The sequence below is a fragment of the Cibotium barometz genome, chromosome 3 (genome assembly GCF_041138505.1).
Source record: "Cibotium barometz isolate CiBa-2024 chromosome 3, ASM4113850v1, whole genome shotgun sequence".
NCBI classification, from domain to species: domain Eukaryota; kingdom Viridiplantae; phylum Streptophyta; class Polypodiopsida; order Cyatheales; family Cibotiaceae; genus Cibotium; species Cibotium barometz.
Genome location: NC_141048.1, coordinates 15,562,399 through 15,582,530, shown reverse-complemented (window position 1 = coordinate 15,582,530; position 20,132 = coordinate 15,562,399). Strand labels below are relative to the sequence as shown.

Here is a 20,132-nt window from a genome sequence, read left to right as displayed (position 1 = left end):
CTTAAAGACCTTTACATTGCATTATCAACCTCTTTAGTCGTATTCGTAGTCGTGTGCCAATAGCACGCAAGTGTCGCTGTTTCAGTCCTTAATTGCTTTGTATGTACAGGTCTAAGCGTGTTAAGGATTTTTATAATTTTATCACCAGGCACAAGAATATACTTGCAAGTGAAGCTGAGAGATGAATTCTAGCAATTGTAGTTTGAGTATGTGTGTGTGTGTCACTCTCTCTCTCAAGTCCCACCGTTAGGGTCGTATATGCCCTTGTGTTGCATTCTACCGACGTTAATACCTCTCTCTCTCCCCTTTTTTCCCCTTGTGTCTAGAGATTTTTCTGGAGTTGCAATCTTGGTCTTCCTGCCAAAGGCATTACAACTTGTGGCCACAATACCAACAATACCAATGGGGCCTGCTGGGATTTTGAGCTTGGAACCTCCCCTCCCCAAGTTACAAGCCCACACCACTAGGCTACCTGCCTGTTCGTTCTCTCTGTACCTCTCTGTGTATGTGTGTATACATATACATATGTATCTCTCTATGTATACACAAAATATTGACGTCTACAAAAGACCCGAGAGGTCTATGAGACCATAAGTGATACAATGATACCATGGATATACTGAGCCATGGAAAAAGTAACTAGGAGAAAAGGAGAAACAACTATCGGTAGTATAAATAGATATGATATCAACATGTGACCCCGTATGGGAGAAACTAGCCATGATCAACTAATAATGATGCCCTCCTCAGCTAATACGGATGTGATGGCCAAGAGAATATCTAGCCTTTGCGATGGAAGCATATCATGACGTCGAAGAATCTCTTGGATCCGCATCTGTCTGAGGGTCGTGATGCTATGTGTCGGGGACATCTGGGCCGATGTGCATGAATGTCTATGTGCAAAGACGGTCTCTAACCATCCACAATCGCACAACTTGCTCCGACCGCTAAATGGTCCTTGGGAGCATGAGCAAAAGCTTCCAGAAACGAGTGAGATAGTTGGTTTTTGATTTGACTACCACGAGTATATAACATGCACGTTCCTAAAAGGTGAATTTGGGCATGTTCCTGGATTCATCTAGGTATATATATATATTGATTTGCCATGTTTATGCATAAAATACTTCCACTGTTTCTTCAATTCATGCTGGTAATCTATGGGAATAAACTGCTTAAAGATTGCCTTGTGGTAGTCATCCTAGCAAGTCATTGAGTGGTGGCAAAGGTGGTCTTCTCACCACAACAGAGCGGCCCCCGTCAAAGCCATACACACCAAATGGAGTTTAAAAATATCTAAACCACATGTTGTTGCAACTTGCCAATGTGGTAGCGATCTTGCGGGTCCAATTGGCGGCAACTTCTTCGTCCATCTTCCCGTTGAACTTGGGAGGCTTTAGAAGCTTCAATAATTGAGCTTGTTCCTCACGAGGCATGGAGGAAGAACGTGACAAACCGATAGTCCCTTGACATCGAATCGGTGAAGGCGAGCAAGAAATGTGTGGAGAATCTGGTGGAGAGGGACTCCATGAAAGAGACTGTCAGTGATGCGAATGATGTCACTTGACGACTATGCGCAAGTGTAGAATATTGTCAGACGACTGGGAGCGAAGCTCATGCAGCACATCCTTGCCTGCATCCAAAGGAGTGAAAAATTATTTTCCAAAAAGTTTTGCTACTTTGTCCTTGGAATCGTCCAACATTTGCTCTGAAGCACAGGCTCTTGTAGATTCCAGACTTGGAATACTAGGTGCTGGAGGTGCTGACTCCATCTTGTCGAGACGGGCATATATAGCCTCCATTTTAGCAGCTTGCGCGACCATGGATGCCTTCATGTTGAGAAGCAAATCAGTGAGTTGTGAATCCATGACAAATATCAAGTGATCAAGGACTGAATGAGGAATACCATGAGGTTATAAATTGCACTTTCTTATAAGGTGAATTTGGGCATGTTCCTGGATTCATCTAGGTATATCAAGTGATCAAGGACCGAATGAGGGATTTCAGCCCTGGGCGATGAGGTAAGGGTTTGGTGGGGCAACGAAGCACAATATACCCGAATTAACCCATGTGCACTGAAGAGAACCTAAATATTCACTTCCCCCAAACCCAAACTTGTGCACTCTTGGAATCTAGGTGCTTTGCCCTATCCAAGCAATCAATGCACATGGGTGCCAGAAAAGAAAAGAAATTTGCAGGTTCCCTAGGCTCTGATACCAGCTGTAGAACACTTGTGCCTATGTGCTAGGGTTTTCCAAAGATAGAAGAGCGTGGCGAAATCACACATACCACACACAAGTCCTTAACGACTACTCTGTATAATGTACAAGAAAGAAGTAATACAACTGAAATTCAAGTACAAGATTGTTAGAATTTATGCATCTGAGTGTTTTGGGGTTGTACCATTTATTTGGTATTTTATATATTTTTCTCCTATTTATTTGTCTTGTGCCAGTCAGCAAGCCCTAGAGACAGTTGGCCAGCTCTCACATGGACTATATAAGGAGTTCCCCGATTATTCACTATTCCATCCATTCCCTTGCACAAGTTCAACATTCTCTTGCTGGCCAATTGCCATTGTAAAGCTTCAAGCTAATATAAAAGGTGAAAAGCTCACTCTACTCTCTCTCGTCTTGTTTATGCTTCCGCCTCTGCATTCTCAATCATGGTATCATTCACTTAGGTTCAGGCTGCTCCATCTTCTGCAAATCTGCCCACCTTCTCATATGTGCCTTGCGTTTTCCGCCCTACCTCCTCCTGGCTGCTGTTCAGTCCTAAACAGCGGCTGCGTTTTCATACACTGCTGCGTTTTCTGGTCCAGCCAGCCTTTCCCTTGCTGCCGGCCAATTCTTGGCTGCGTTTTCTCCTATAGAGGCAAGCCGGCCTGGTTCTTGGCTGCGTTTTCTTCTACAGAGGCAAGCGTTGGAGTTTTGGCTGCAAATTCTGCTCCGGCATCAGATTTGGTGAGTTCTCTTGCATGTGGAGTTGCCAAACAAGTGGCTGTACATTTCCTTCTTCCTCCACGAGTACCTGCCCTTCCGGTAGGAGGTTCCCGGCGGTTTCTTGGACTGTTTTGCTGCTGTCCAGCCTCCTCCTCTCTCAGGTTTGAGAGGGGGCTGATTGGTTGTGGAGCCTCGCTTCGTTGGAAAGCACTTGAGAGAAGTGTTTGAGAGCTGAGATTTGTTCTTTGTTGCTGTGGATATGGCTCCCCCCTGTACGAACAAGGATGACAAGTTGAAAGGACCCAACTATGCTCATTGGAAGCTTTAGATGCGGATCTGGTTTATCCACAAGGGTTTGTGGGATATTGTTTAGGGCACTGAAAGGAAGCCCAAGCATGCTCAAAACTCTAGGAGGTGGACATAGGATCAGGAGGAAGAATTTGCTGCGGAATTACAAGATTGGGAGAATTGGGACTCCAAGGCGCATTCTGTGCTTGTGCGGACCATCACAGAGGAGGTCTCACCGGCCATGCAAACTCTCACCAGTGCTCATCAGGTATGGTCTAAATTGGAGGATCTCTTTGCTCGAGATTCGTTGATGAGGGCAGTTACCTTGCAAGGGCAGCTCTACGGTTTGTCATTCCCTGAAGGCAGTTCCATGCAGTCGTTCCTCATGAAGGCCAAGGTTATCCATGACCAGTTATTGGCTATGGGTGCTGCATTGTCCTCTTCTCAGCTGGTTGCTCTCATCTTTACCAAGCTTCCTCTGGACTATAATGTGATTTCTCTATCTTTGCCGTGCCAGGTCACATCCACTCAGTTGGATTTTGATGATCTTAGCTCCCTACTTTTGGAGGAGTTGTCCGTTCTCGTTTCACAGGGTAAGTTGAAGGTGTCAGTCACAGTTCTGACCAGGCACTTTCCTCAGTTCAGAAGAAAGGTCGGAGTCGTTGTTTCTCTTGCGGGAGGAGAGGACATCTGTCCAAGGATTGTTCGTCCAAGAAGAAGGACAAGACCAAGGGCAAGGCTTCATCTCAGAGAAAAGACAATGACGCGACATAAGATAGTGATACAGATTCTAGTACCACTTCTAGGGCTCCCAGGGCGCTTCCGGCTCAAGAGAACCTAGATGGTGTACTTCTCTAGTACACATGCAGTCCCCCCCCCCCCCCATGTGCTTCCAGCCAGAGGAGGCTTGTGGGCGGGAGAGGGGGCTGATTACAGCTCCACTTTTACTGGTGCATGGGGACTGTGATTTGGTGTTCCAAGCATTAGACATCTAGCAGGACATGGTTATCTTTTGTGTAGGAGAGATTATGAACTGGATCTATTCCGAGTTCATTATTCGAGACTTTTGGGATGTGATGTGTTCCGTCCACTGTTGGGGATTATAGGCGCGGTGTCTCCAGTAGCTCATCATCTATTCTTGGAGTTCATTGCACACTTGTGCAGGAATTCATGGGAAAGCAAAGTTCCTTGCTGTTTGTGGTGGCATTTTTCGAGGAAACAGGTACTTTCTAACCATCTTTGCAAGTTGTATAATGTTGTACTGGCCAACCGGGCACCTATTAGACTATTAGATCAGGTGCTTGGGGAAGTCCAAGTGTGTGTTAAGTCCTAGGCAAATGTGTCGTGGCAAAGTGTCAAAAGGCAGCCATTTATATGGTCAAAAGCCTTAGTCTTCGGGGGAAAGAGTGCTAAACACGGGCACATAAAGCCAACTCCATACTTCCAAGATGAATTTTATGAATTGATAAATCGTTAGACCAAGCTGTCTACTGCTCATGCTCTTGCTTCATAGGCTATGAAGCGGCTGGCCATGCTAAACAGCAATGATGGTAAGTGTGGTCCCCACTTGAGATGTTTTCTCTTCCTCATTGATAGAAGGAAGCCTTCGCTTCCAAGAAACTTATGCTGTGATACCAATGTAACTTCTAGTGCCCGGGGTTGTTGATACCATCAATGCATATTAAAACATTAAAACATGGCCACAACCTCAACACATATGCCACTTAATCCACAAAACTGTAAAAGAGAGATGTGCATAGCTGACACCGCATAGAGGCCAGAATGGGCTGACTCCCCCCACCCCCCGACTATTTTATTACCCAAGGAGAATAATATCATGTACAAGCTTTGAGGGCCTTACTCTCCCCACGGGAGATGTCCGATTATCCATATCCTAACTACCCTTAGTCTATGAACCAATCCATGGCTGGATTGAAGGAATCAAAACGATGAGCACAGTTGCCTTAAATTGGCCTTTTGAATTAGTAGTGGACTGGTCGACTGTCGGTCAGCTAGGTCTTGTGATGACGTTAGTGGGGATGTTGTAGTATGTAACACGCGGAAGCTCTGGGAGACTTCTTTTTGCCCTAAACACTCTTGGCAACATGCTGATGCAAAACGCAGATATAGAGAGAGAGTAGAGAGAGAGAGATGCTGTATTCAGTATATTGCTATAGTACAAAAAGGTACTCTTACACACAGCCCTAGGCTGCCTTGAATAAAAGGTGAATCACACCCAAAACTCCTCCCCTATGGGACTCCTACTGATCCAAACCCCTAGAGGGTTGAATGGCTAGAACAATGAGCATGAGTGCCTATTTATAGGCCTTGGATCCCTTGGAGAGCTGGCCGACCAGCAGTCGGCCAGCAGCCTTGGCATAAATACAAAAACGCAAGCCCCTTTATCAGCCGCCTTGTTTTTTCTTGATGCGCTCCAGCCCCTTGGCTCTCTGGAATTAGCCGACAGCCCTCTGGATCCAGCCGACAGCATCCTCCTCCATGATCCCCATGCCCTGCTCCAAGTCCACCACAGATTCTGCACCTGAGGGTCCTAAATTCTGGTTCTTATCTGGTTCACAGTCTTTTACTGGCTGCCCCCTTCTGGATTAGCCCTGAGAAAGTACATGGCATTGATCATGCACATGACATCCCCCTCTGCTAAACTTGATGACGGGAATCCAACCTGCTCTTGGATGACTGTCATCATCCCAATCCTTTTCCTGAAGTCCCCGTGTCATCCATCCATCCTCGGCAACCTTTTTCTCTGAAAGCCTGGCAAACGAAGATCTATGCATCTGTTCCATCTAGTCCACAATCCATTCCTGCCCTGACTCTGAACACTGTCTTGGTCTTGATTACTGAGAAATGAGTCTGGCACCCTCACATCACCCTTGGAGGATAAACCTCCCTTGGGACCGCTGCCCGAGAACCTATCTGGCTCACAGGACTGCCATCCCCTTTGGCTTTGTGGAACACCACCAACAAACCTCCTGGGAGCTCTTCCCGATTCTATGTTCCTTGCCTTGGGCTTCGTATCCGTGTACTTTCCTGTACCTTGGACCTGTACACCATCATATGGGACTAAGTCAATGTTTAGCTTTGCTGAGCCTGATGCTCTGATACCAATGTAACACGCGGAAGCTCTGGGAGTCTTCTTTCAGCCCAAAACACTCCTGGCAACATGCTGATGCGAAAACGCAGATATGGAGAGAGAGTAGAGAGAGAGAGAGATGTGTTGAAAATTCAGTATATTTCATATAGTACAAAAAGGGTACTCTAGTTCTACAGCCAGAGGCTGCCTTATAAAAGGTGAACATCACCAAAATCTAGCCTAATACTCGATCCACTCCATAGGGGAGAGAATGATTCTAATAATGAGCACACTCTTCCTTTTATAGTAGTCTTGGACACTTTGGTGTATTGGCTGACTGCTGGTCGGCCAGTCTTATATGCTTTAAATGCCCCTTTTCAGCGCTGCCCGACTGGTGGTCTTCTTCGATCCTTAGTCGCCACTGCCGCCTTGTCCTTTGGAGCGCCTGCAGCCGCCTTGCCCCCTCTGGTGTAGCCGACAACACCAAGTCATGCAGCCGACAGGGTTTTTCCCCTTGCTCATCATGCGCCGGCTCCTGTCTTTCTCTGGTTCAGCCGACCCCATGTCTTGGCTCCTAACGCATGGTCATGAAGCTCCTCCAGGCCTTGCTCTGAATCCACCTTTGTCCTCTTGTGCTCCTAGCTGGTTCATAGTCTTTATCTGGCTGCCTCCTCTGGATCAAAACTTGAGAAGGTACATGGCATTGATCATGCACATGACATCCCCCTCTGCTAAACTTGATGACGGGAATCCAACCTGCTCTTGGATGACTGTGATCATCCCAATCCTTTTCCCGAAGTCCCTCTGTCATCCATCCATCCTTGGCAACCCTTTTTCTCTGAAAGCCCGGCGTGTTCTCCAAACCACTCTGTCTCAAACGAAGATCTATGCATCTGTTCCATCTAGTCCACAATCCATTCCTGCCCTAACTCTGAACACTGTCTTGGTCTTGATTCGTGAGAAATGAGTCTGGCACCCTCACATCACCCTTGGAGGATAAACCTCCCTTGGGACCGCTGCCCGAGAACCTATCTGGCTCACAGGACTGCCATCCCCTTTGGCTTTGTGGAACACCACCAACAAACCTCCTGGGAGCTCTTCCCGATTCTGTGTTCCTTGCCTTGGGCTTCGTATCCGTGTACTTTCCTGTACCTTGGACCTGTACACCATCATATGGGACTGAGTCAGTGTTTAGCTTTGCTAAGCGTGATGCTCTGATACCAATGTAACATGCGGAAGCCATGGGAGTCTTCTTTCAGCCCTAAACACTCTTGGCAACATGCTGATGCAAAACGCAGATATAGAGAGAGAGTAGAGAGAGAGAGATGCTGGAAATTCAATATATTGCTATAGTACAAAAAGGTACTCTTACACACAGCCCTAGGCTGCCTTGAATAAAAGGTGAATCACACCCAAAACTGTCCCCCTATGGGACTCCTACTGACCCAAACCCCTAGAGGGTTGAATGGCTAGAACAATGAGCACGAGTGCCTATTTATAGGCCTTTGATCCTTTAGAGACCTGGCTGACCAGCAGTCGGCCAGCAGCCTTGGCATAATACAAAAACGCAAGCCCCTTTATCAGCCGCCTTGTTTTTTCTTGATGCGCTCCAGCCCCTTGGCTCTCCGGAATTAGCCGACAGCCCTCTGGAACCAGCCGACAGCATCCTCCTCCATGATCCCCATGCCCTGCTCCAAGTCCACCACAGATTCTGCACCTGAGGGTCCTAAATTCTGGTTCTTATCTGGTTCATAGTCTTTTACTGGCTGCCCCCTTCTGGATTAGCCCTGAGAAAGTACATGGCATTGATCATGCACATGACATATCTAGTCCATACTATGCATAATGGAGTTGATAGTTATAGTCTTGTGGATTGACTGCCATGAGTATATAACATGCACGTTCCTAAAAGGTGAATTTGGGCATGTTCCTGGATTCATCTAGGTATATATATATATTCCTTGAGTTGCTGCAGCCGACTGGTCTTAGATCTTGTATGCGTTGGCCAACAGCTCTCCCTTGTCCTCCACCAGTTCTTCCGTGCCCACAACAGCAACCAATGCTCTGGATCAGGTTCTATCCTAATTCTTTATCTTGTTGCCCTTCAGGATTAGGCTTGGGATCAGCCTTGCACATGTCTTGCACATGACATCCCCCTCTGCTACACTTGATGACGGGATTCCAACTTTTGTTCTTGGATGACTGTCATCATCCCATTGTCTATTCATGGAGTCCTAAACCTGTCATCCTTCCCTTCGTGCCAACTTTTTCAATGAAAACCCTGCCTGGTCTCCAAATCCACTCCAACTCAAGGTGGAAAGGTACGGTAAGGTACGCATATAGGTACGGGTTGAGATTTTTTGAGGTACGTTAAATATGTAAGGTCCGTAAAAACATAAAAAATATACTATATAGTGTACATATGTATACAGAAAAATGAAAGAAAAAACAATTCATTTTTGAACATTCAACAACAAGACAATTACCAAAGTGAGATCTCCATCTGTCAACATGTTTCCCTCTCATACTCTCAGCTCTGGCTCTGCAATGGCGGTGACCGCAGTAGCGGCTGGCACCTCATCATCATCATCTCTCACTGCAATGTTTGTATCAATGAGAGGAATGGCTATGTTTTCACTTTGCATAAGTCGGCTAAAATCGGCGACGGCGGCCGGTCTAGATTTTTTTTTTGGCCCAAAAGGTCTTTAAAAACTGCCATGTACTTGCCGATGAGATGATAGCTCAAGTGGTGAAGGTTTTTGCCTAGGACCAAGAGGTCTTGGGTTCAAGACCCTCCTTGGTGCTTCCTCGGCGGCATTGCCTACAGGTGGATAAATAAGCGGCTATAGGTAGGCGCCGGGCGGTGAAAAATCGGTAACTACGGGAGGATCTTGGGCCAAAGGTCAGTCGCAGGGCGCGGGGGGGGAGCCACGTACGGATCCGTATAATACTGTACACTAAAACGTACCTTATGATAAGGTACGTACTTACGAATGCAACCTTGCTCCAACTTTGATGAAGATCTATCCATTTGTTCGATCTGGTCTCCTTTCCATTCATGCCTTGTCCCTGAACACTTTCTCTGGTCTTCTTTTTGTGAGTATTGAGTTTGGCACTCTCACTCCACCCCTTGGAGGATCATCCTTCCCTGGAACTGTTGCCTGAAATCCTTTCCTGGTGTGCCCCAAGTGGCACCCGACTCACAAGATTGCCATTCCTCTTGGGTCTTGTGGAACACCACCAACCAACCTCTTGGGAATTTCTTCCATCTGTTGTGTTCCTTTCCTTGGGCCTCGTACCTGTGCACTTTCCTGTACCTTGGACCTGCGCATCTTCATCTAGGACTGAATCAGTGTTTAGCCTTGGTGAGCCTGATACTGAAACAATGTTGCCTGGTCCCCACACCATCAAAAGATCAAGACACGGGCGATGGTTTCATCCATGTGCGATGTAGGAAGGAAGGGTGGTTGTTGCCTCGTCTTAGAGCATGGTTGGGCCGCTTGGTGTTGCCTGAGGCACTTGAGGAGATTTATGATGGTCCGAGAGGCTTTTATGAAATACTTTTTCGCACTTTGGAAGCCCGTAGGGCAGTCTTGGAGCAGGTGCCACTCTTTTTGGATGGGCAGTTGGTTCATGTGGTTCCGTGGAAGCCTATGGTGGCAGAGTACCAAGATATGTTGCGCCAGGCTTGCCCAGTTTGGGTTGAAGTGAAACAATTCCCACCAATGTTTTGGCGTGTTTTTCCAGGTCTCATGCGAGGTATCGGTGATGTTTGGTGGTGCCTCGAATGACATCTAGAAACTGAAATCGTCTATGCATGTTGTGGGATACTGGGAGACTTAGGCCGACACATTTGCGTGTCAATATGGCTGGGTTGCAACCTTTAATGTATGAATTGAGGTGGGATACATTTGCTGGCCACTGTTTCAAATGTGGTGAGATGGGCCACTTTGTCTCCGAATGTCCTAAGAAAGAACAAGTTGTTGCTACCAAGGATATCGTTGATGGGCAGTTGCCGGTGGAAGATGAGCATGATGCTCCTTTATGTGATGCCCAGCACATGGATGTACATGTGGATGTTCAGAATGAGGTTGAGCAGCCATGGGTGGAAGTACGTGGTAAAAAGACACGATTTGTTGCCCCGCGGGGGGATTTCTCAGATGCTGTTTGGCGGGGGCCTTTGCGTACTCATCAGGGGCCCTTACATACATATGCTCGTCGCCCTTTGGGTTCAGGTGCCCAGCAACAGACCAGGATTGAGAGGCCGGGAGTCCAACTTTCTCAGGGTACAGGGGCTCTTGGGGTGGATAGAGTAGAACGCTATCCTATTAGAAGTCGCCTAACAAAAGAAGCACAACAACAATTGCCTCTTGTGTTTGTTTCGAAGGGTCAGGTCATCTCGCCATGGGATGGTCATTACCCTTCGGCACGTGCTCGGGAACTCCAAGGGCAGTCTGAGATCACAAATACCATGTCGAAAAATGCAATGCTTCAAAAGGTTCGTGATTTGGCAGATTGTCCTGGGCCTAGTACACGGCCTTGTTGATTCCTTTTCTGGGAAGGCTTATGAAAATTGTACAATGGAATGTAAAGGGTATTTCTTTGCGCCAAAAGCAGTTCAGGCTTTGGCGTACAAGTTTTTGTCATGGTTGGGATGTTTTGTGTGCAGTTGAACATAAGCAGCATAAGTTGGCTGGCAAAGCCTATGTATATAAGGGGTTTCATGTTTTCTACAGCGGACATCCTGCTTCGCAGTCAGGTGTTATGTTTGCTGTTCGTTCGCAGTTTCAGCCTTCTCTTGTGATTCAAGATGTTCATGGAAGATTTCTAGTGATACAGATTGTTTGGGATGATACGCCTTTATGGTTGTTAGGGGTGTATGCTCCAAATAATGCTCGTGCACGCCGTTTGCTGTGGAATGACTTGTGTGCTCTTTCAATCTCTCATCTTGGCTTTGTGATGGGAGACTTTAATATGTGTGTCTCCAGGGAGCAAGCCACGTCGCCTCATTCTGTAATGGATGGCCCGGAGAGAATGGCGTGGGAAGCTTTTGCAGCAAGGTCGCTAAAACAAGACATGTGGTCTTGGTTGCATCCAGATAAAAGGGGTTACACTTATGCCTCACAACAGTTTTGGGGCACTTATGCTAGATTGGATAGGATGTATATTTTACATCAAGATCTCTTTTTGCCAGAGGTTCTTACTATGATGGTTGATCAGCAACAGGTTTTCTCGGATCATTGGCCGCTTGTGTTTGAAATGGTCTATCATCCTGTGGATGCATATAAAGGCTTGTTGGGACGCTTGCCTTTGCGCTTAAATCACACTTTTTTGGAGCATGAAGTTTTTGATGTTTATATGCGTCAGTTGATACGACATTTCTCCACAAGAGTGTCCAGTGTTCCTTACCAACACTGGAAATTAGCGTCCATTTTGATCATGTAAGCTGGACAGTCTTGTGTTCCAGATTATCATGCTTGGCCAGTGTTCCTTACCAACACTCGGAAATTAGCGCGGCATTATGGTCTTGCTAATGCCTCTATACAAAAACATTATGTGGCTCTTCTTGAGTCGCTTTTAAAGGGCTTGCAGGCGTTCATGTTTACTGACTCTATGGATGCTAAAGTTGTGGATGCCATAGAATGGCTGAAAAAGGAGCTATCTAGGGTGCAGGAAGCAAAATATATTCGCTTTAAACTACTTGCACGTCTTGATGCTTTGCGGGATGCTAACTGTCAATCTCATCGCTTCTATGATAAGTTGCATCAAAAACATATGCGTGAGAATATTGTTAGGCTGATGGATGCCCAAGGTAACCTTGTTACTTAACCTTCTGAGGTTATTCAGCATTGCATCAGGTTTTATGAAGATTTGCTTGCCCCTCGAGAGGATGTCTCGCCGGCTGTTCTGGCTGCAAGGGAGTCATTGTTTGCTGAAGTACGATATCAAGTTGACCCTGATGTGGCGGTTCAGCTTGATGCTCCTGTTACTCAAGGGGAAGTGGAAGCTGTTCTCTCCAAACTTCCCATGGGAAAGAGCCTTGGTTGGGATGGTTTGACAAATGAGTTTTTCCGAAAATATGCTGATCAGCTCGCAGAGCCTTTGACGCTTATTTGTCAAAGGGTTTGGGATGAGGGATATATGCCTGCCGATTGGAAGTTGGGCATACTTCGTTTGTTGCCCAAAGTCCCTTTGCCTACTTCTTTGGCTCAATGGCGCCCGATCTCACTTATGGATATAATGTGTAAAATCTTTACAAAGATTTTTGCCAATCGCTTGTAGAAGGTGCTTCCTACTCTTATTCATCCATATCAATATGGATTTGTGCATGGCAGGAATATTTTGCATAATATTCTTAATGTTCAAATTGGAGTGGATTATGCCAAGGCAAAGAAGCAAGAGATTGTGATGGTGCAGCTGGATCTTGAAAAAGCTTTTGATCATGTAAGCTGGTCTTTCCTTTCTCAGTTAATGATAGCCATGGGCTTTGGTCCCAAAATGGCTAATTTGGTGCATTTACTTGGCTCTGGCTCTATCACGCGGATTATGCTCAATGGAGGACTTTCGGATGGTATTTCTCTTACCCGTTTTCTCCGGCAGGGCTGTCCTCTTAGCCCTCTTTTCTTTGCCATTGCCACTCATCCTATGTTATCTCGCCTAGATGCTATGGCATCGCATGGTGAAGTGGTTGGTTTGCATCTCCCTCGTGGCAAGCAATTGGTTACTCAAGCCCTTGCGGATGACACTTTTATGTTTCTCAGGGCCGAAAAAGCCAATATAGATAGCAATGGAAGCTTGGAATAATTTTGCATTGGCTTCTGGGCTGAAAATAAATTCAACAAAATCAGCCCTCATTGTATGCACGGAATTTGATCTTGAGGCATTAGGGTGGCAAGGCCGTGTGGTGCATACAGGAGACATTGTTCGTCATCTTGGGTATCCGGTGGGTGTGGATGTGGACCCCCAAGCGCTTCTTGCTTGGATTTCTGCTCGGATCTCGGATAAATTTGTGTATTGGAAAGCTCAAGGGTGGCCTATGCACGTGAGGGTTAAGGTAGCTCAGGTTATTATGCTTAGCATGATTTCCTATTTTTTGCCTTTGCTACCTTGCACGCACAAATCTCTTCTCCGTTTGGTTGCTCCCATTCGGTTTATGCTGTGGAAGAGGCAAGGAAATATTATGGGTCAAACATGGATAGCTTGGAATCACATTACGACGCCTAAAAGAATGGGTGGGGCTGCTTTACTAGATGTCCGCTTGCATATGGTGGCGCGTAGGTGGGCGCTTTTTCAGGAGATGTGTTTGCAGGAGCAGCCTTGGGTATTCATGGCTCGTGACTTGATTGAGTTGGAGGGATTGTCACATGGACGGACACGTGTGCAGGCTTCATGGTGGGACATTGTGAATGCGGCTCATCCTGTTCGTATTTGCGCATCTCATATTTTATCGCATATTCTCCTTTGTTGGCATGAAGTTCTACTATTGACTCGGTGGGATCCTGGTCATGAAAGACTACTTTTGAACTCTTTGCAGTTCGAAACATTTGTGGAGTCGCGTGTCATTGTTTGGCCAGACAGAGATGCTTCACGCATACGACTCAACCGCATGGTCAGGTTGGGCTTGGTTAGAATCCGAGATGCTGTGATACCTGGTCGTGGTGACAGGCCGTATTCGTTTCGTCGTATTCGGCAGCACTTTAAGGTTCCTCGGACATTTCAGCCACTATGGGTTGACATCATGCATGCAGTTGAGCCTTTACTCCATTGCCTCAGCCATCTGCAGATCAGCCTTGGCTTGATTGGGCACTATGTAAATTTGGTGACTTGATATCACTTTCAGCTAACCAGGTCTATCATAAGCTCGTATCAGAGAAAGATTGGGTTGCAGCCAAGGCCAATAAGGTGTGGGGATTGCACAAGTCTAAATCATGGTGGCAGAAAACTCTTATGCGTGGTTGGCAGTCTAAACTCCCTTTACCAAGGTAAGGTTTTCATTTGGAGGATGTTGGTGGGAGGGTTACCTACACGCGATCAGCTCAGCCGTCGTAAAATTACATTGGCCTCTTGCTTCTTTTGCACGACATGCACTGAAACAGTTATGCATCTGTTCATGAGTTGTCCAGTGGCCCGTCAGATTTGGTCTTTTGTCTCTCACGTTTGGGAGGCAGTAGAGAGGTCTACTGTTTCGGCTCATCAGTGGATATTTGGGATTTGTCCTCAAGTCATTACTTCGGACAGTCACCTTGTGATATTCCATTTCCTTAGATGGACAGGACTTTGGTATATTTGGACTACACGGAATGGGTTCATCTTTGATTCCTTGTCTGGAATACATGGGCACATTCTACGTATCCACGGTTTGCTGCTTTGGCAGTTTTCTTCTCTTCTCTCAGCTCAGCTACTGGATGCAGATGTTATTTCGTTATGGTCTACGGCGGCTCGGCTGGCTCATCTTTGATGCTTTTATCTAGGATGCTTATTTGGCTAGGAGGCTTTCTTATTAGTGTACAGGTTTGCATGGTCATGATCCTTTAGAGGATCTTTTGTGGGGGTTTTTTTTGGGGCCATAGGTTCTGTGTGAGCCATGTGGCTGATGTACATTTTTACTTATAATATAAAACACCATTTCACGAAAAAAAAAGAGAGAGAGAGAGAGAGTGAGAGAGAGAGAGAGAGAAAGAAAGAAAGATTTTATTAACGTCTTCCAAAAGACCGAACTCGGCCTACGATACAAATCAGTGTACCTGTTTGGGGTATCCTCTGTCATCCCAACAAAATGAAAAAGTAATGAACTAAAAAGCTGAATCTGGGTGTGCAATAAGTACAATGAGTGGGGGAGGGGATGGAGCTCTACTACTAGGAGAATGCAAAGCTATATGCATGGAGTATACAATCATGATATGCAACCTAGCTAGCTCCATCCTGTACCTTTCTAGAGAGAGAGAAAGAAAGAAAGAAAGAAAGATTTTATTAACGTATTCCAAAAGACCGAACTCGGCCTATGAGACAAATCGGAGTACCTGTATGGGGTATCCTCTGTCATCCCAACAAAATGAAAAAGTACTGAATAAAAAGGCTGAATCTGGGTGTGCAGGGGATGGAGCTCTACTACTAGGAGAATGCAAAGCTATATGCATGGAGTATACAATCATGATATGCAACCTAGCTAGCTCCATCCTGTACCATACTGGGGGTATAAAATGGTATACATCAGTGAAGGGAGAGAGAGAGAGAGAGAGAGAGAGTTGAGTATTCAGTATATTCATAATGCACAAAAAGGTAGTACAACTCCTATAGCCATAGGCTGTCTTGGAAAAGGTAGAAAACACCTAACTACCCCTAGAGTATGACCCAGTCCATGGCTAGACTGAATGAATCAAAACGATGAGCACATTTGCCTTAAACAGGCCTTTTGAATTACTAGTGGCTTGGCTGACTACTGGTCGGCCAGGTCCTGGACAAATACTCCCTGAGTCGCTATAGCTGATTGGTACTAGACCTTGGATGTGCTGGACGACAACTCTCCCTTGTCCTCCACCAGCTCTTCCCTGCCCACAACAGCAACCAATGCTCCAGATCAGATTCTATTCTAATTCTTTATCTTGTTGCCCCTTTAGGATTAGGCTTGGGATCAGCCTTGCACATGGGCATGGCACTTGTGAGCATAATCTCATTGAAGGCAGCGCGAAGGCCACCTTCCTTGAGGTCCCAATGGCGAAGAAAGAAAGAGACAAGAAGCCCAGCCGCCCCTGGGCATTTGCCCTTGGGTAATGCCGTCATTGCCTCCGCTAGCTCCTCTGAAGTGAAAGGGGTCAATAAGAAAGACCAAAGGGAGGGGGTAACCACCTCTCTCGTGTGCCTCCAGACTCTCGCGAGCGCATCCATCAACTGGGGGGATAATGGGGCACTAGTGAGAAGAGATCGGAAGAAATCCGTGGCGATGGCTCTCACATGTGGGAGATCAGAAACAATAGCTCCATCCTAGCCGTGCAGCCTGCGAATACCATCTCTGCTCCTGTGGGGGCCAGCTATCTCAAAGAAATCTCCAGTAACTTTGTCACTGGCCTAAGTCCAAAATGAAGCCGTGGCATGGTATCTGTACTCCACCCTCCTCTCCTCAATGGACCGAATCTCTGTGCGGGCGACAACAGCCCACTCGTGGAGCGTTTCGCACACTTGTTGATACCATCAATGCATATTAAAACATTAAAACATGGCCACAGCCTCAACACATATGCCACTTTATCCACAAAACTGTAAAAGAGAGATGTGCACGGCTGACCCCGCACAGAGGCCGGAATGGGCCGACCCCCCCCTTGGAGTATTTTATTACCCAAGGAGAATAATATCATGTACAAGCTTTGAGGGCCTTACTTTCCCCACGGGAGATGCTGGATTATCCATATACAAATTCCACAACACAGCCCAACACGAGGCAACTAGCTGTAGAAATGCCAAGCCAACAATATAATCCACATACCTCTGTGTGGGTACTGATTCTTCCCCAAAAACCACGGGTCTTCATGCAATAGAGCTAGTACAGCCGGTACGACTCTCCATTCAGCCGGTACAGTTAGTACATGAGCTGGTACAACTGGTACAAGTACACGGGCTGGTACAGCAGGTACAAGGGCTGGTACAACTGGTACAATGTTTGGTACAGTAGGTACAAGGGCTGGTTCAATTGGTACAATGGCTAGTACAACAAGTATTGTGGCTGGAAATCATAATAAAATGATTAAATACCCTTGCCTTAAGGAAACCCAGGAGTGGCAGTGGCGCGATCCGGCAGTGCCTCCCCTCCCCCTACTCCCTTTCTTCGCTTCTCCCCCGCCGGCCGAAGGTGACATTCCTTTCTTCGATGGTCTACCTACCTAGAAGGACAGGTTTTACTGTAGTCCATGGATGGCACCCTTGCTGTGCAACCACATTGGCAGGCCTAGGGTGTGCCTTCCTCCTCCATGAAGGACTTCTAGCAGTGGCTATGGAGCACCTGTTAGCAATCCTCTCCTGTTTGTACCATATTACTCAGTAGGCAGTGAGGCCTCTGTTGTGGGTGTGCCCGCCCGGGTTAGGAGCAGTCTCCATTTTTCCTCATTTTTTCCATTGTTTTCCCAGTTTTTGCTAGTCATGGGGGACTTCTTGTGCTGGCCGTCTGATCTGGTCCTGGCCGACTTCATTTTTCTCTTGGCCGACTTGTTTTATTCAGTTGTAGACATGGCTGTAGCTTGTTGGCTGTTTTTGGGCTGGCCGACCGGTGGTATAAATACCACCTTCCCCCCCCCCCCCCCCCCCCCCCCCCCCCCCCCCCCTCCCCCCCTTCCCTTGTCATTGTACTAGATCTTGTGTATATAGCAGAGGTTATACAGCTTCTCTCTCTCTATACTTCTGCGTTTTCTTTCTCACAGCAGTTGTCTCATTTTTCGTTGTGCATTCTGACATGGTATCAAGGCGTGATGCTTTGAAGGCTGAGCGGATCTGTAACCATTGTGGCTAGAAGGGTCATTATTGGAGGAAGTGTCCTGAGCGGAGTACTGAGAAGAGTGTTGATTCTTTAGCTGCAGTTGCAAAGACTCCAGCTTTTGTGCACTTGGAGATCGTGGACACAGATGCTTCATCTTCTTCGAGCAGGGAGGCAGTTGGTCTCACCGCCAGGGATACTCGGGAGTGGATTCTAGACAGTGGTGCTTCTAGGCACATGACTCCTTCCCAAGAGTTGTTACAAGATCTTCGCAGGCAAACAGGTCACATCCTTATTGGTGATGAATCCACCATCCTGATTCAAAGTGAGGGCAGGTTGGAGATCGTTCTCGATGGCAGAGGAGGGAAGTATTCCTTCGAGGTTCTTTATGTCCTATCTCTTGATTTTCATCTTTTGTCAATGCATGAGGTTTGCAAGACTGGCATGCGGGTGGAGTTTGATGAGCATTTTGTTGCTGTCTGGGACAAAGCAACAGGCTAGGTTGTTTGGGAAGGTGGAGTGGAGAATGGGATTTACAGACTCTCAGCACTCTCTCTTACAGATCCTCAACTAGGTGATTTGTGGCAGTTTCATCATGGCCACTTGAATGTGGATACGGTGCGGTGGGCTTTCCGGGACCAAATGGTGGATGGCTTGCCAATTCTTGTCCTTGTCTCTTCTCAACGGTGGCCGGTGTATCAGATGGATGTAAAATCTGCGTTCCTTAATGGTGACTTGCAGGAGGGGGTGTATGTTGAGCAACCTCCAGACTTTGAGGTTCCGGGATCAAAGGAGATGATTTATAGGTTACAGAAGGCCTTGTATCGTCTTAAGCAGGCTCCCAGGGCTTGGAATCAGAAGATTGATTCCTTCTTTATATGGAAAGTTTTTCAGAGATCAGTTGTAGATCTGAACTTGTATCTATTTCGGGAACACGGTATGGTCACCTTGATTATCCTTTATGTGGATGATCTTATTCTCTTTTTTTTTTTTGTGGAATCATAAGTATATTAGATTTACAAGATGACTATCCAAAGTAGATAGTCTCAAAGTACATCAACTGAAGATGTCAATATAAGACAAATATACATCATGATCTATTTGGTCAACCTGCATGCAATCGAAGAAAGATTGATGCAGGGAGTACCGAAAGAAAGAAAAGCAGAAAAAGCCGCATCACCGAAAACTCCATGGTTGCGAACTTTCCATAGTGTCCATAAAGCCCAGTAGCGCACCCATGAGAAGAAAAGAGTGAATTCTGGTCTGGGCAAATGAAGACCAAATAGCCAGAAAAACTTTCCAAATTTCATATTTGGAAATCTAGCCCGCAGAAGCTGGATGATAGGAAGAAAAAACTGACGAGAAGAAGGACAGTTCCAGAAAATATGAATGACTGTCTCCCTGGAAGCAGAGCATCTATGGCAAGTGGATGAGGATATATGTCTGCGTGCCAGAAACTATCCCGAGGGAATAATAGCCAAAAGAACGCGCCACAAAAAAAGCTGTTGTCGAAGAGGAAGCTTCGAATGCCAAAGAGATCGCAATCGTCTTTTCCACCACAAAGACGACCGATGCATATGCCAGAAGAGATTTGCCCGTTCAGAAACCCAAGGCAATGGCAACAAATTTTTTTACAGACCAGCAACTGTAATATCAGATAGCCTCAAGGGATGGCATGAAGAATCAAAAGAGGAGATAGTCCAATCCTGTAGGCGATCTCGAATTTCCAACAGTGGAATCGGCAAAAAAGGCTGAAGCATCTGAATTATATCACGCCAAAGACGACGATAGTGAGGTCCCAAGCCATAATGTGCAGCAGCCTGTGGAAAAGAAAGAGGGGAGCCATCAGGATGGATGACATCTCCCACATAGGTAACACCCTTTGAGTGGAGAAAATATGAACGCCGGGGTTCTTGCACCGCCAGGGGAACTGAAAATGCTTTGGACCAATGGATGCTCTCAGCGCGGAGAGAGTTGCCTTGTAAGGAGTCACGACCATTCCATTTTAAATTTGAAAGGACAAGCTTCCAATCAGCAAGTAAGCCAGAAATGAGAGGACAGCCCTTAATTTTGCCAGTAATGTAACCAAGAATAAATTCCCAATGAGTAGGTTGCCAATGGCCAAAAGCCGAAGTCGTCAGATGAAGTAATAAATGACGGATCATCGCTGTCCAAGGCTGAGTGCCTTCCAGAAATTGAAGCATCAGTTTACCTCTGTGGGCAAGAATATGCACCTGTAAATTAAGGATATTCAAGCCTCCATGCATTTTAGGGGTACACAAACGATTTGCCGAAAGCAAACGTACACTCTTTTTTCCCTGCTTCGATCTCCAGAATATCTCCAAGATGGTGG

At 46.4% G+C, this 20,132-nt stretch overlaps 1 protein-coding gene across 1 annotated transcript in view; it reads left to right on the top strand.

The window, feature by feature from the left end:
• The window catches only part of LOC147639753 (uncharacterized), a 175,948-nt gene that overhangs the window by 446 nt on the left and 155,370 nt on the right, over window positions 1-20,132 (top strand). The window lies entirely within an intron of this gene.